Below are 18,212 nucleotides of genomic sequence, written 5' to 3'. Positions count from 1 at the left end.
AGTTTTGTACCTAGGCCCCTAAGGTTATTTCATGACGGCTTGAAACCAACAAAACATTATGACGATTCTACTAACTTAAAAAATCTAATTACAAAATTTGTAAAAAAAAAAAAAATTAAAGACTTAATTATTATTAGTTTTAGTTTATGCTAAACTTTTTTCAAATAATTTAGGAACTTACTAATGCATTAAATATAACATTAATTGATTCAAAAATAAATAAATAAATAAATAGATAATGTATGATGAATATTATTTTATAATAGTGATGGATATTGATGGATTAAATGTTATTATTAAATTTAAGACTAAATTTAAGTGTAGTATTATAAGCATTTTTTTATTTTTTTAAGTTAAAATTTCTTCTTGAAAATTTACATGGATTTTTAAGATTGATTCATTAAACTCATTTTAAATGATATTTTATTTTTTTTGTTAAAAACATTTTGATGTTAACATTTAATTTGTAAGTTATTAAATTCAAATCGTATCTTAAATTTATTTTTTTTTATATATAGTTATATGATTAGTATGAAGTATTTATTTTATGAAAGATTAATTTTCGTCTTGACTGATCACTTTTAGTAGAGTTTTCCTTTCTGCATTATCAAATGAATTTATAATAATATAATTAATTTTTATTTTTTAAATTTAAACATGAACATTGGTAACACTAAAAAGTATATTTTTATGTATCATTCTTCTAATAATCATCTTATAATTTTATAAAATACTATGTTTTTTTTTTGTTTATTTAGTTTTTGAAATAAAATTTTGTTCTTATCAATATTATTTCTTTCTATTTGTCTATTTTTAAGAATAAAAAAAATACTTATTTATTTTATTTTTCATTTAAAAATTAAGAAACATTAGTTTTTTTTCCAATTATACCCTTATTCTAAATCATAAATATAGTTGAATCTCCATTAGTTAATAAATAATAATCTTTTTAAAGTAACAATTATTCAGTCCTAACTTGGGTCACTATGCAAATTAATAGTATTTTTTTAATAAGACTTGTGTATAAATCTATAATTTGGCTCGTCAATATGATAATGTATTGATTTTCTAAGATTACAAGTATAATTAACAACATGTAGTGAAAACTGAAAATATTATATATATATATATATATATATATATATATATATAGGAGGGTTCAAACGACACCAGTGTAACTTTTACTAAGTGTTACACCGCTTAATAACTTTATATTAAATGTGAATTTTGAAAATTCAACCGTTAGATTGAAAGTTCATATCTCTTAGATCATATATGTCAAATTTTGTTAAAATTGAACAACAACTTGAAGGTAATCAAAGTGTTCATATTTTAGTATATTTTAAAATATATATATTACGTCAATTTTATTTTATGAGAATGAAGTATCAAATCATCTTAGATTAATATAAAATTTGACATATATGATCTAAGAGATATAATCTTTTAATCTAACGGTTAAATTTTTAAAATTCACATTTAATATAAAGTTATTAAGCAGTGTAACACTTAATAAAAGTTACACCGGTGTCGTTTGAACCCTCCTCATATATATATATATATATATATATATATATATATATATATATATATTGTTTACCTTTAAATCTAAACCTGCATAGATTTATCTTTTAACTTTTCTCTTAGCAATCGAAATCTCTGATGTCGTATTTTCAACTTGCAACAGGAATAGAGTTAATACTTAATACTGCGGTGAATGCTTCCTTTTGCACGATTGTTTCAGAAGGTACTTAATTATCCTCGATCAGTTTCATCTTGGATAAAAAGATTTAGGGTCACAATAACAATTTTTTATTTTTCAAAAAATGGGTGAATTGGTCAATCATCTACGAGCACAAGTTACAATCAAATCATCAAATTTTTGTTTTTTTTTTTTAGGAAATCATCAAATGGTTACTCATTTATTTAACTGATAATGAATATAGTATAGTTAAAAAATCTATATATATACATATAGTCTTACTATTATCAGGCCTTGATCACGAGTTGTGTCGCAGTCTATCCTTTTCAATTTTTTTTAAGGAACCATGTCAATGTTTATAAGAAAAAGCAATTAACGTATCTCATTATGATAAAATATTTATTATTAAAGATTTAGATAACGTCATACTATTTCCTCTTTATTCTTATTGTTCTTATGACTTGTGCAGGTCAGACTCCACAAGCTGATTGAATTCCTTCAATTATGGTACAACTATTCTCCTTTGATGGTCTTCTATATATGGCAGAATTGGGAGGATGTAACTAAATTAAAGATGAAATAGGATAAATAAAAGTTATTATTATAAATGGTACGATATTTATGTTTTTTAATTAAGGATATCCATTCAATATTTATTATAGAAATGAAGTCGATCGTAACTACTTTACTCCTAAGGTGGACTCAATAATAAGAAAGAATTATATTTTTAAAAATATGAGAAGAGTTAGTAATGTACAAGGTGGGTAATTACTTTCAAAATAACCATTAAATTTTGTTTATTTTAAATTAAGTTGAATAGAGTTAATTTTAATATATTAAAATGTAAAATAATTGTATAACTAAATTTATTTTAGTCGTGTATTTTATATTATGTTCAATGTTAAGCTAGGATGTTTTATGAGTTTTAATCAAATGATTATCAATAAAATATATTTAAAATTAGACCAACGTTATAAATATAGGCTAAAGAATTATATATATATATATATATATATATATATATATATATATATATATATATATATATTATCATGGTTAACATTCTAATGGTCTGCGTGGAATTCACTCAGTTTTGCTGGGCAAAATCTCATATTTGAATATTATATAAATAACATAGTTGTGAGAAAAGCTCACTAAACTCAACTAGATTCAATTAAATATGGTCAATCAATTTTTTAATAAAAATGAGTTTTTTTTTCCTTACAAATCAACAAATATTCTTCATCATAATATGGTGACAATATTTAAAAAAAAATATATATATATATATATATAACAAAAAAGTTTAAGTAAGTTTTTTTAATGAATGTTTTATATACAGAAAATTATTCGATAAAGTTTGAAGGGATAGATCCTTAACTTTACACAGTGGTTTTGAAAGTTAAAAGTGTGGATGATCCTTCCGTATCAAAGCATAGTTTTAAAAACCGGACCGGTCATCGAACCGGTTAAGGTATTGGGTCAGTGGGTCAAAGGTTGAACCGGTGGGTCACTGGTTGAACCGCATGACTCGATTTTTATTTATTTTTATTAAAAAATATTCATATTAAATATATTTATACTTATAAATTTTAATAAATTCATATCTTATTTTAAATTTAAATTTTTCTATCTTATTTAAAATTATTTTTATTTTTATTTTGTAAAAAAATACATAAAAAAATTACATGTTAAACGGTATATTAATACAAATTAAAAATATAAATAATATGTACATATATAATATGCTTGCAATTAATATCACAAAATAATATATGTAATATTTACATAAATATTGAATTATTAAATATATAATTTAAAATTAATAATATACTATAAAAGTTATTTAAGTTGTATATATTACAAACAAATATATTAGAACAAGTAGTGATTGTTATATTTAATAAGACTCCTTGTTTTTTCATTAAGAGATTCAATTTTTATTATTATTTTTGTGATTTATGGTTCCTTAAAAAATTTAAAAAAAAAAAGTGATTGAACCAGTTTGACCCACCGGTTCACCGGTTGAACCGAAAAATTGACCGGTTCAATCCGATTTGAAACGGGTCGACTGCATAACCGATCTAACTTCAGATTCGGACCGACTGGACCACCGGTTCCTGGTCCAACCGGTCCGACCGGCCGGGTCGGTCCGGGTTTTAAAACACTGTATCAAAGTTTCTTTTTATAATGATGATATCCTTTTTGAGGTTGACCCCTCCACTTGGACTTGCATCTTTCAATGATTTGACATCTAACCTATCCTTTTTCTTCACTGACGTTAGAACCCAGTCAGATGCTGTGGATTTACAACTGAAAACTAGCTACCTAGACACTCCAACTCCAACCCACTTCTTTTCCCCTTCATCTTCTCCTATTTTCTACATTATTTTATTTTTTCTATGCTTTTCCGTAGTTATATTCCGATGCTTTATACTGTATTTCTTTTTTAAAATCAAACTAATTATTAAGAGAATTTAATATGATACTCACATACCTTGCTTAATTAATTATGCTAAACTTTCTTGATGTCACAATTTAATTTTGTTAACCAATATAGACGAGACATGGATAAAAAAAAAAAACAATGTAAAAGAGGTAGAGAATGTTTGTAGGAGGGTTTATGACTTGTGATTTTAGTGTAAAAGTATATTTGAATCAGTGGCGGACCTTTTCTATGACAGGGAGCACGGCTCTCCCAAACTTTTTCAAATTTTCATATATATATATATATATATATATATATATATATATATATATATATATATATATAATATATATATATATAACTTAGGGTTTAATTAAGTGAAAAAAAATTAATTTAAAGGTTATATTTTAACTCTCTCATCACTCATAATAAATTTTTTCTTACTTGATATGCTTCATATATATATATATATATATATATATATATATATATATATATATATATATATATATATATATAGGGAAATGCTAATATATTCCTACCTATTTTTTAGTTGAAGTATGTTAGTAATCTACACTAAAATTTTAGGGAAAAAAATCACTCATTTATTTTGATTTGGTTAATTTGTACAAAGGATATTATAGTAATTTAATTTAATGTTAAATGAAAATAAAATATTTTCTTTCTCTTATTAACTTTATTCTCTAAGTCGTTTATATTTTTTTATTTGTTCAGAGAGGGGAGACATCATGAGAGATGAGAGAGAAATTAGTTAAAGAATGAATTTAATAGGAGAAAGATAAATAAGTTAGAAAAAAAATTTAATAAGAAAGAACGAAAAAATTTAATAGGAGAGAAATAAATAAGTTAGAGAAAAAATTTAATAAGAAAGAGAAGTGGGTTGGAGAAGGAATTTAATGAAAATAGAAACAACTTAGAGAATGAAGTTAATAAGAGAGAAAAAATATTTTATTTTTATTTAAAATTAAATTAAATTACTATAATATCTTTTATATAAATTAACCAAATCAAAATAAATGAGTGATTTTTTGTCCTAAAATTTTGGTGTAGGTTGCTAACATAGCATTCCTCACACACACCCACACACACACACACACACATATATATATATATATATATATATATATATATATATATATATATTATATTTATATATTGTTATATTATTAATTATAATAAAATTAAAAAATTTGAGTAAAAAAAAGAAAAATTCTATTTTTTATTTAATAAAAAAATTAATTTATAATTTTATATATAAAAATAATAATTTGGCACCTCCAAACTTTTAATCAAAGTTTCGCCACTGCTTTTCAACCTACGTGGATTCCTTAATCCTTGCTGCTATTCTTTATGCTTAACTTCACTGTTGTTTTTGTATGGTTTTCCGTTGCGATTTTGGTCTCCAATTTTATTTTTAATTGTAAGTATGGCTTATAATTTTTTAAATTAAGTAATGTTGGTTCAATCAATAACATTTTATTTAAGAGGACATTTAGTAGGAAAAAAGTTTTTTCATACTCAAGAATTATGATTTCAGAGAATTACATATTCTAAAAATCATGATTCATGAAAATAATTAAAATATATTTGATTACTCATAAATATTCCTGAAAATATTCATATAGGATTTTTAGCAGTGGCGGAACTTATATAAAAAAGTTAGGGTGCTAAATTAATATTTTTATATAAATTAAATTTTTTATTAATTAAAAAAATATTCCTCGTTTTTTTTACTCAAAACAAACTTACATGATAATGAAATCTCAAAAATTTATTATCATTCACTAATTATTTCATAAAATAATCATACAAATATAATATTAAATATATATAAATATATATAATATATTTTTGGAAAAATTTGGGGGAGCTGTGGCTTCCCCCAATCACCAAGAAGATCTGTCCCTGATTTTTAGGAATTAAAATTTTTTATATTTGATTACAATAGTATATTCCTTGATATATAAATATTTTTTACAAAAATATTTTTTTATTAAAATGAACTCATTAGATTTTTTTATGTACTTAAATCTTATTACAAATATGACATTAGAATATTTTAAAAAATTGAAAACTTATTATAATTGAAATTATTTAAATACAGAATTCAACAAAAGAAAACATAGGAAAATGTTACATAATATAAGAAGGATAAAAATATATTATTTTATTTCATTCAAATAAATAAATAAGTGTTAGCAAATATCATTAAATTACATAAATAAAATACTTTAATAATATTATTAAAATTGACAAAGTCAAAAAATGATGAAATACAAGAAAGAGAAATAAAGATATGGGAAGGAAAGGGGAGTGAGAGTGAGAAATGGAGAGAGAAGGAAAAATAGAAGGAGAGAGAGGGAGAAAGAGAAATAGAAGAGGAGAGAGAGAGAGAGAGATTTTGTTTTAAAAAAGATATTGTGTTCTTTTTATATACATTAAACTTTTTCCCTAACTTAGGAAAGGTGGATTTCCACCTCATGAATGTTTTGTGGAAAAGTAGAATAAAAATGATTTCCCGAAAATTAAATTCCTAGGATTTTTTTAAATAACTGTCAAATATGAGAAACTAAGATTTTTAATTTAAGATTTTTAAGAAAGTAAAAACATTCGGCATGCTAAACGCTCCCAAAAATTAAACAAAAAATGCTAATGTATCTGTGAGTGAGTGACACTGCATATATTGCTTAGTAATGTTAACTTTCATTTAAAAAAATTGCATATATGTTATGTTTCTTTTTATTTCGATTAAAATTTATAATCTATTAAAATACTTTTTAATGTTATTATCTTCTACATGTTTAACTAACTATTTGATTTGACCGTTGTTAAACTTTTGACAAGCATATTAATTGTCGCTAGTAGTAAAATAGACAAAAATTCAAATATCAAATTCACATAAACTTGTTCTATGGTTAATTAATTTAATAAAATACTAATTAGGGGAAAATATAAAAGATTTATTTGAAAAATATATAAAAATAAAAATGTGATTTTAGGATTTCAATGAAATCAGATTAAAAAGAGAGTTTAAAATTTATAATAAAAGATGTTAATGATTGATTCACTGACCTTCGTCACACATATCCTTTCAATTATTATTTAATTTTAATAATTATTAGGTTAATTTAACACCAAAAGTATTTTAATCCTAATTCCTTATATGAGAATTATAGGTTCCTAAGTTCCTTAATAAAAATTACAGTTCCTTGGTGAAGTTAATCAAGCAACTCACATTAAGATTGAAGATTTAAAAGTTAACTAATAATAATTACCTTATTCTTTGTAATAAACGAATTCTCCATCTCATAGCTTCAAAAGAATTTTTCAATCTCATTGATTCTTTGGGATCATGCAAAGAGTGATCAAGCCAAAATATGCATTAAGAATGAAAGAACAACAATTAATACTAAATAAAAACATCAACTAATAGAAAAATGAAGTGTTACATGGAATAGAGTCAATCAAGTTAAATCCCAACAATGGGTGAATTAGTCGCTCATAACTAATGAGACCACACAAAAGAAATAGAGATCTTAAAGAACTTTGTGATGACTCCGTTTCTCATTTTGCTCTCTAGCTCTTACCTAGTTTAGAATACAAAATATGTTAAATGTCTTTTCTCAATGCGTTAAAGTCCCTTTTATAATATTCAGGATGCATTTTTTTTCGTCTTAACTTACTTAAACGACCCAAATAGCTCGATTGAGAGAGTTTCTTGGTAAACTTTGTTAAATTATCAAATGAGTGACGATGCAAATAACATAAATACACATAAGAAGATCACACGGGTAAATGAGCAAAAAGGACAAAAGGGGTGAGTCATTGAGAATGTCAACTCAGCAGGTGCTACAACTAGTTGATTTTTTTGCCAAATTGCCCTCTCCATCTTTTATTCCGTTCATTTACAAGATGGGCATGATTGACATTTACCATGCTCTGGCTTGTGGAGGGTGTTAAATTATAAAATGAGTGATGATGTAAATAATGTAAAGAATAATGATATATCCTCCAACTCGTCTTTCGAATCACCCTCTAAACCTTAAAATATCAATATTTTTTAATAATTTATTATAATAATTATTTAATTTTATAATTTATAATTTGAATTAATATTTTAATCATTCGGAATGTTTTTCAGAACATTTCTTCAAACGCTGTATCATTTCTCTAATGTAAATACACATAAGAAGATCACACGAGTAAATGAGCAGAAAGGACAAAAAGGATGACTAACTCATTGAGAATGTCAACTCAGTAGGTGACTTTCCCTTTAGAATAATCTATTTTCTTTTATTTCCTCCAACTTTAACAACCTCAACAGAGTGTAGTCTAAATATGATACAGTGGAGTACTTCCTAGAATAGCTATTTTTGCACATTTCTTTGCATATAAATTATAGGCATCTACCTGGTGTAAATTGACGAATTGAGCATTAACACAATTCTCCAAATTGTCTCTTTTTCATAGCTTTCCTTTCTTTTATAGCCTTACTCATTTTATAAATCTTAACAAACTTTTGTAGTGTTGACTCACTTAAGTAATAAAAGTAGCTTGCTTAGCAAGTAGAGGGTTGCTATAGGTGGTCTTACAAAATAAGCTAAATTACATTTTTGGTCTCTATATTTTTATTGATCTACAATTTTGGTTCTTCTATTTTAAAATAAATACATTTAGTTACTCTAATTTTAAAAATATAGAATTTTAGTTCTCCCATCAAATTGATATCTACTAATTATTAAATTTTAAAATTTATTCATACTTAAGTAATATAACATTTAATAACATAACATTTAAAAATAAATAAAATTGAAAAAAAATATAAATAAGATTTTTATTAATAAAAAAATATCAATCACTCATAAAAATATATACGAACAAAAACTTTTTATTTGTCATTTTTAATTTTTATTTATATATATCATGTCACTAAATATTACATTATTTAAGTGATCATAGATCATTAGACAATGTTAAAATTTAACGATTAACAAAATATCAAATTAATGGAAGGACCAAAATTTTGTATTTTAAAAAATAGGAGAACTAAATGTCTCTATTTTAAAATAGAGAGATCAAAACTGCAAATTGATAAAAATAAAAAGACCAAAAATATAATCTAGCCTACAAAATATTCTCACTCTAAGCACACGAGAGGTCTTGTCTTTGAGCAAGAGTTTATAGCTTAAACCCCTTATTTGGTCTTTTAACTAACCTTTTATTTCTCCTTACTTTTCCTATGTCTAAAACACTAACAGACACATTAAAAATTCCTAAAACTTAACGAATAAGCAAAATTATTTTTTCATATTTATTTTTTATATGAACAAGACTCTAAAGTATAAAATATACTTGACAATTGCCTAAATTGATCATAAAATATTGATATATTTGAAAATTATTAAAAATATCCATAAATATGTTAGTATTTTTTATTTAATTTTAAATAACATGTTAATGAGTGAACTAACATTGTTTCATTTTTAAAATTATAGATACTAAATTTGTTATAAAAAATTTTGAGATACTAAAATTTCACATTATAACAAAACAATAGGACCAAACGTAGATTTAAGTCTATTCTTTAATATTTATTTTGTCATTACTTTTCTTGTATTCAAAGCATATATTTTTATTTCTTCTTTTTTTTTTACAAGTAGTTTGTCCAGTTAAAAAATTGGACTCAAAGAAAAGCGTCCGACTCAAATTTTATAATTAAAAAATATGTAATAAAAAAGAAAGCTTCACAACAAAGTCCTTAATACTTCTCATCAATAATACAACTAAAAAAAAAAAAAAAGTCTTTTGGACCTTCCAAAATTTAGTTCTTAAAATTCCATGGTCATGTTATTGGCACATCAAATTGTTCTTCAAATTTTTCTTCTTAAAAAAATTTATGAATATGTCTTTGACATTAATTTGACAGTCTCATAACATAACTTAGAATGTATACTAATATATATAATGAAAAATTGTTTTCGTTGTGTATTTCTATAAACTACAGAATTTCTATTATGTTGAAAAACTATTTTTGTATCATTAAATACTTTAATTTGTTTTCAGAAAAGTTTAATTACAAAATAATGCTTAAACAAGAAAATTTATTTTAACCATTCGGTATGAAAACATATTTCAAATTTTATTTGTGAATTTTTTAGTTTAATTGTTAGTCGTCCCATAACTTAATAAATATAGATGTGGGAAGAATATGAAAGAACTCTAACTAGGATAAAAAAATAGTGGTATATATATATATGAGGAGGGTTCAAACGACACCGGTGTAACTTTAACTAAGTGTTACACCGCTCAATAACTTTATATTAAATGTGAATTTTGTAAACCCAACCGTTAGATTGAAAGTTCATATCTCTTAGATCATATATATCAAATTTTATATTAATCTAAGATGATTTGATACTTCATTTTCATAAAACAAAATTGACGTAATATATACATTTCAAAATATACTAAAATATGAACACTTTGATTACCTTCAAGTTGTTGTTCAATTTTAACAAAATTTGACATATATGATCTAAGAGATATGAACTTTCCATCTAACGGTTGGATTTACAAAATTCACATTTAATATAAAGTTATTGAGCGGTGTAACACTTAGTAAAAGTTACACCGGTGTCGTTTGAACCCTCCTCTATATATATATATATATATATATATAATAAGAGATTAAAAAAATAAAATACAAAACAAAATTATCGAGTAATCTTCCTATATATGCATAATGTAATAATGTTGAAGTACTCGATTGTGTAACATACCCTAAAGATGGTGAGTCGGGATATTCGCAGATAAAATTTGCTACAAACAAAATAATGAATATTATATATAAATAAGTATTTGTGAATAATAAACATGATATTTTTATATTTGTATGTTAATGGGACAAGTATAAAATATTAAAAATAAATATTTATTTTTTTTATTTAGAGTTATTATAAAAGTTTTTTTTTGTGCAATTCTTGTAATGTATATGATATTTTTGTAATCAAATAATGATTCATACTCATATTTTTTTTTTATGTTAGTAAATATAATAGTATCATTTTCAAATCTTGAATTGGTTTTAAAAGGATCTTTAAAATGATTCTAAAAAATTGTCAAAAAATTATTATCTTTTACTAACTCTTTAAACGTTAGCTTAGGATTCATTAATTTTCATTGACTCTTGTTATTATCTCTAAATTATTCAAGCATAAATTATATTTAAAAAGTGCAATACAAAAAGTAATTAAAAAGATATCGTTAATGATGATTACTAGTTCTACATGATGATTTTTTGTTTTGCAGAGGATTGCACTAAAGATAAATTTATCTTGAATATTGTGTATGATTGTTTTCATCATCAACAATCTATTGATCTTGCAATACAGGTTCATAACAATCATTGACATAAGCAAAAGAAATATTTGTCTCTTATTGAAACATATTTCAAGCTAGCAAAATTATTTGCTAGAAGAGGGAGGGAAGTAAATGCAATATTGTCAGCCAATCAAGAATATCAAGAAATTGTCAAAAAAGTCACTGATAAAGGGGTGACAAAATCAACCTCTTATAAAGTTAAAACATTTGATCAATAAAATCAAGCATTTATTGTGCCGGAAACAATCAATCCATGTAAGGGTGGATGACCACCAAAGAGATTTAGGTTATTTTTTCAAATACAAAAGTATGATTGTGATAAATTTTAAGCGATACACATGTCTTGTTCACATGTCATAGTTGCATGTGCACATGTTCACTTGAATCGCATGTCATTCCTGAGATGAATGGTGTCATGATCCAAAAATGCAAAGAAATCTAATAGATTGTCCAAAATTTACTTGCATATATACATACCGAGATAGATCTTAGGAAATAGGATCAACTTAAAAGATGCGATTATTATAAAACTATTGGACATTCAAGAAAAAAATATTCACAACTTCAACAATTATGATTTATATTTTATGTTTGGATAATAAAAATTAAAAAAAAATGTATTTTTTATAATTTATTTTATAAATTTAATTTATATTTTAGACATTTTCTTAATAATATTATAATTTATTTATATATTTATTATATTAAAATATATTTATAAAAAAACATGTTGAGGAGTGGGGACCAAACCCAACTTCTCAATGCCATAGAAAAGAGTGGCATTTTGACGAATAAAAAGAAAAGGAAAATACTTTGACCTATAAAAAGAAAATTTGTGACTCTGCCACAATATTTTCCCTCGGAAAGCTCAACCCCTAAATTAATCTCATGCAGAAACAACGGTGATGAGGATCTCTACTAGCCCACTCACCCTCAACAACAAAGTGAGGAATTAAAAATATAATAAGGGAAAAGTATCTCCAAAATTAAAATATTATAGCAAACGTACGTACGGTCGGATGGGATTATTAGTGCTACTCATGCAATATTCTACACCATATGATACGGTATAAACTTGGGAGATTCTTACTTTCTTCCTTGTTGTTCTTTTTTTTTTTTTTAATTAAAAATATTTCGGAAGGGTAGGTCACAATTGATCACACCTTGCAAGATTATTTTAACGTTACTGATCATGAGATAGTGCAAAAATTAGTGGCATGGATAGGTACCGACCTCGAAAATCTTTGTACCGAATTTTTAAGGACGCTTTTTTCTATGTTTTTGGAGAATCAACCATGCCCTTTCCTTAGAGCCAGAGGTTACAATCCAAGGATTTCAAGTCCGACATTGGTGCATGTACCTTTAGAAAGTGCTATGAATTATATTGAGATACTCATCAATGTTGAGACACGCACCAGATAGAGATCAACTGATAAATAATAAATATTGCTGATATCCAAACACTCCTAGCTAGCTAGATACCTAAGTATTTCTCAGTGGCATCTATTTTGTCTGTTGATCAACTCCTACGTGTCTTCCATTTCTGTTTCGTAGTCCCAGCCCCAACAAACTGTTTTCATTATTTGAAAAAAGAACTACAAAATTCTACTTTTTCTGCCTTAGGCTCATGGTTTCAACAATTTCTATAACAGATAAAAGAAATTTTATTATCAAGGTGAGTGAGTATATAAGAAGAAATTAACCTAATGCAAACATAACATCTGCAAAAGGGGTCGATAACCAAATTTATTATATTAAGAACATAAAAAATAACATGGCATATAGTTTTTCAAATAATTAAATTAATAAACTATATTAAACATTTCTTAATCAGAATCTTTTCTATTCTTTTAATTAATCAGATAAAAAAGATTACTAAAATTAACTTAGTAATGAGAGAACTGAATTCAAATAATATGTATAAGATTCTTAAATTTAAATTCTCGTGTTGTTAATATAATTTAATAGATAAAGTTTTTTTTTGAGTAAAACAATATTTAAGTTCTTAAAAATGCATGTTGTTAGAACTTTAATTTCTAAAAAAGTAAGAAAATTAAAGAATAAAATGTTTTTAAAAATTTTAATTATTTTATTTAGGTCTCTAAAAAGAATCATTTATTATCAATTTAGTTCCTAAATATACATTAATGCTTTTTTGGATTAATTTTAGACTAAAGTGAGTAGTGATTTACACTTTCAAAGACTTTGTTTGAATTTTTATTCTTTTTATGACCAAAGTGCTAAAAACATATGCTTAATTTGGAGATCCAGATGGTGTTTTAACAAGAAAAAAAATGATACGAAAAAAATTAACCTACATTTTTTTTATCAATACTGTTTCATCAGGAAAAACAGTTTAGACCATATTAATGAATAACTAAATATGCATGACTTAATTAATAACTATGAGCTCTTAAAAAGAAGTTAAGATATATTAAGTCAATTTTTAAAAATAAGTTCATTTTCAACATTTCTTAAATAATTTTACAATATGTCTACCATTCACTACAATAAAATGAGCAATATTTACAAAAATGCTCCCTAATAAATATTAATTTTCAGTGTTGTCACTTATACTTTATAAATAAATCTGTAAGTCCTTTAAAATTAAAGATATCTTAAGTTAATCACTATCAAATTTAGATCAAAATTAAAGTTAATTTATTTTAAATTTTATTTTATGATTATATATACTTTTTATGTATCATTTTTTTTATTTGATGTAGGATTTTAATTTTTAAAAATAATTAGAAATAATATTGAGATAAAGACTATTATTCTATTTATTGTAACATTTTTTGAAAAAAAAATATTGTAATAATTTGTTAACTTGTATCTATAATAATATTTTAATAAATATATATAAGTACGTAAATGTTGCTAATAATATTAAAATGGTGTAGTAATTATTGAGTACTCACGATAGATCCTATATTTTTATCTTAAAATATTCTTCAATTAAACAAAATTATAATTTCTATTAAATAACGTGAATCAATCACCTTCAGTTACCTGGTTATTGCTTTATGCAATTACATTGTTTGATACTTCAAAGAATCACACTCTTTTAATACATGAAGTTGATGATGCATTTCACACTAGCTAGTATAATTTATAATTAGAGTATTATAATATTTTCTTTATAATATATATATAATAATTTTTTCTTTTATTTTACATTTTCCTCAGTTTAAACACTAGTTATGCAATGTAGGAAATATTTATATTTATTAGTTAAATATATATTCAAATATATTAATATTATGATTCACGTATAACTTTGTTGACTAAATTACAATTAGTGAGAGGGTTTATATAGTTGATCTGGAAAGAGAGCATGAGGTGTGGAAATAACATCTGATATGACTGGTAACTGTCTATATTTCTTAATTAAATTGTCTAAAATTTAAATATTAATTTTATATAAAAAATATAATGTGTATATATATTTATGATCTTTGATAGAAAAATTAATTATTACTCTAACAGTAAATATTTTGAACAATTTTGTAATAAAAAAATCATGCAAAAAATAAAACAAATAAGGGTCCTATTAATTTGAGTAACGATACACATATAACAAAATTTATAAAATAACATTTTTGTGTTTATCTTTTTCTATCACTTTATTTATTATAAAGAGAAATATTATTAATGATGGAGAAAAATACTCACAAAAGTTATATTATACAATTTTTTTTAAACTTACAATATTATTTTTAATTTTTCTTCTAATTGGAGAAATATACATGACATACAATTTAAGTGTGAAGTAAATCTCACGTAAGTTAGAGTTAGACATGTTGAGTAGTATATAAGTGAGAAAGATTCTCCTACCTAATATCTTAAAATTTTAAATTATGTTATAGTGTTAAACTTATTTATGTGTTACTGACTCTAGATTATATTTTAGTGTCAAACTTATTTATATAATTTATTTTGTTCATTTGTGGAATGCTGCCTAATATAAAACTCTTACACTCAGCACAATATAAATTTTGCTCGAAATTTTCAGCTCGCCTTTTCCACCAAAAATGCATGGGGAGACACACTTGCATGTTTAAAGTTTCTTAATTAGCATCATGGGCACCATATATTTTAACGCAGAAAGCTGTTCACTAATCATGCTTTCCTTTCACAACTTAAAAAGAAGTCAGGATTGAGGAATAATATTATAAATTATTGCTGAACATTCAGAATTTTGTGATGATGTGAATACTAACACGCAATCTTTAACTTAGTGGTGGCACAGATCATCTGTTAAACAACTCGACCATGAATTAATGATTATACATTTTTTTTCGCTGTAACTGAGTCTTCAAAGAATATATAAAATCTGTGGTTACTTATTAATGTTATAAATTAATGATGAACGTATTGGATTTTGTGATGTCAGTAACAGACACCCTTTCATTTAGTCGTGGTTAATGAATAATGATTTTCAAAAAATACAATCTTTGGTTACTAATTAATATATGTATTCGTAGATATTTAACATTGATTAAAATAATTTTTTAATAACAGTTATGTAATTGATATTGTTCCTGTACTGATGTTAAAAGTAGAATGTTTTGACATCAGTTATTGAAATATATATAATATATATATATATACCCTTCAAAAAAAAAATATATATATATATAGGAGAAAGTTAATATACTCTCACCTATTTTTTAGTAGGAGTATGTTAGCAATCTACACCAAAATTTTAGGATAAAAAAATCACTTATTTCTTTTGATTTGGTTAATTTGTATAAAAGATATTATAGTAATTTAATTTAATTTTAAATAAAAATAAACTATTTTATCTCTCTTATTAATTTCATTCTCCAAGTTATTTCTCTCTCTTATTAAATTTCTTTATCTAACTTATTTATCTCTCTCTTATTAAATTCTTTTTTAACTCATTTCTCTCTTATCTCCTCTCTCTCTCTCTAATCAAATAAAAATTAATTAATAGAAAAAAATAAATGAATTGGAGAATGAAATTAATAAGAAAGAGAAAATATTTTTTTTATTTAAAATTAAATTAAATTATTATAATATCCTTTGTACGAATTAATCAAATCAAAAGAAATGAGTGATTTTTTTGTCCTAAAATTTTGGTGTAGGTTGCTAACATACTCCTACTAAAAAATTGGTGGGAGTATATTAGCATTCCCCTATATATATATATATATATGAGAAGGGATCTTTTTACTTCAGGAGTAAGTCTATTTAGACTTGCTCTATTTAATAACTCATGTTTTATATCAAATTTCAACGATCCAACCGTTCAATTTAAAGTTCTTAATGCATAGATCAAATATGTAAATTTTTACAAAATTTAAAAATTATTTGATACTTCATTTCATTAATTTGAATCAATGTATAAAATAATTTTATGATTATCCGTCAATTTGAATTAATGAAATGAAGTATCAAATAATTTTTAAATTTTTAAAAAATTTACAGGTTTGATCTATGCATTAAAAACTTGAAATTGAATGGTTAAATCGTTCAAATTTGATATAAAACATGAGTTATTGAACAAGGCAAGTCTAAGTAAACTTACTCCTAGAATAAAAGAATCCCTCCTAATATATATATATATATATATATATATATATATATATATATATATATATATATATATTCAAGATTGAGTTGCATGCATATTAAAAAGTATCAAAGTGCTGACTTCATCTACGAGAAAATGCCTAAATACTGTTAGATTTGGGAGAGAAAGTTAGAGATAAGTCTCATATTAGTTGAAGAAAAAAGTTCAAATATATAAATAAAAGGGCCATAAATGTACGATGTTAAAATATTTTTTGGGTATGGAAAGTGAATCGCTTTTGACTTCCTTGAATATAAGTTCCAAGTTGAGCATTTTTTATTAGTATCAAGTATACTAATTCTGATCAACAATATAATCTACGCACTAATATAAAAGTTCCCACAATTTTGACCATTATCTTTTAAAAAATAAATTCATGAGCTGGACACAATGGATGGATGTTATGCGTACCTAGTGTATGGAACCTTCCTAGCTAACCTCTATACACGTTTCGATGTGTCAATTTTACTTCCTTCTTTTCAGTGCCTTTCTGTTTTTGTGTCAACGTGTGACTCTGATCATTAGTATACGTTATCTTTTTAGTATGAATTGAATAAGATTCATTTCCTTTTTTTTCCTGCATATTTTTCTTTATATTTACTTAAATGTGTTGAAAATAACACATCTATTTGTAACACGGTCAAAATAAAGCATATAAAGAAGAACAATTTTCACCTAATGAAAATAATAATTGTCGGATGAGACTTTTTTTATTGTACTTATACCCAAACTGTTGAAGATTAATTACCACAAACTTAAGTTGTAGGCATTTGAACTTGAAAGGGTAGGTAATTTGCAAGTGATAATGCCTGATACACGCAAGATTTCATTATTGTTTCAAAGGAGAGATTTTGTTCATTTGGGGTCATCTATTTAGTTTTATAGAAATACTTAATAAAATCCCCTCATTCTTATAATTCTACATATATGATATCCAAACAAAGCATTTTATTCTGACTAATAAGAAAAAGGCACTTTGTATCTGCATTATATTAAAAGAAAAAAAATGAAGAATTATTCATAAAAAAGTAGTTATTAAAAAATAAATAAATGATAACATGGTTCATATAAAAATAAAAACT

This window comes from Cajanus cajan, chromosome 3, assembly GCF_000230855.2.
Source record: "Cajanus cajan strain Asha chromosome 3, NIPB_CcT2T_4, whole genome shotgun sequence".
In the NCBI taxonomy this organism is placed as follows: Eukaryota; Viridiplantae; Streptophyta; class Magnoliopsida; order Fabales; family Fabaceae; genus Cajanus; species Cajanus cajan.
Note: the sequence above shows the minus strand (reverse complement) of the source record.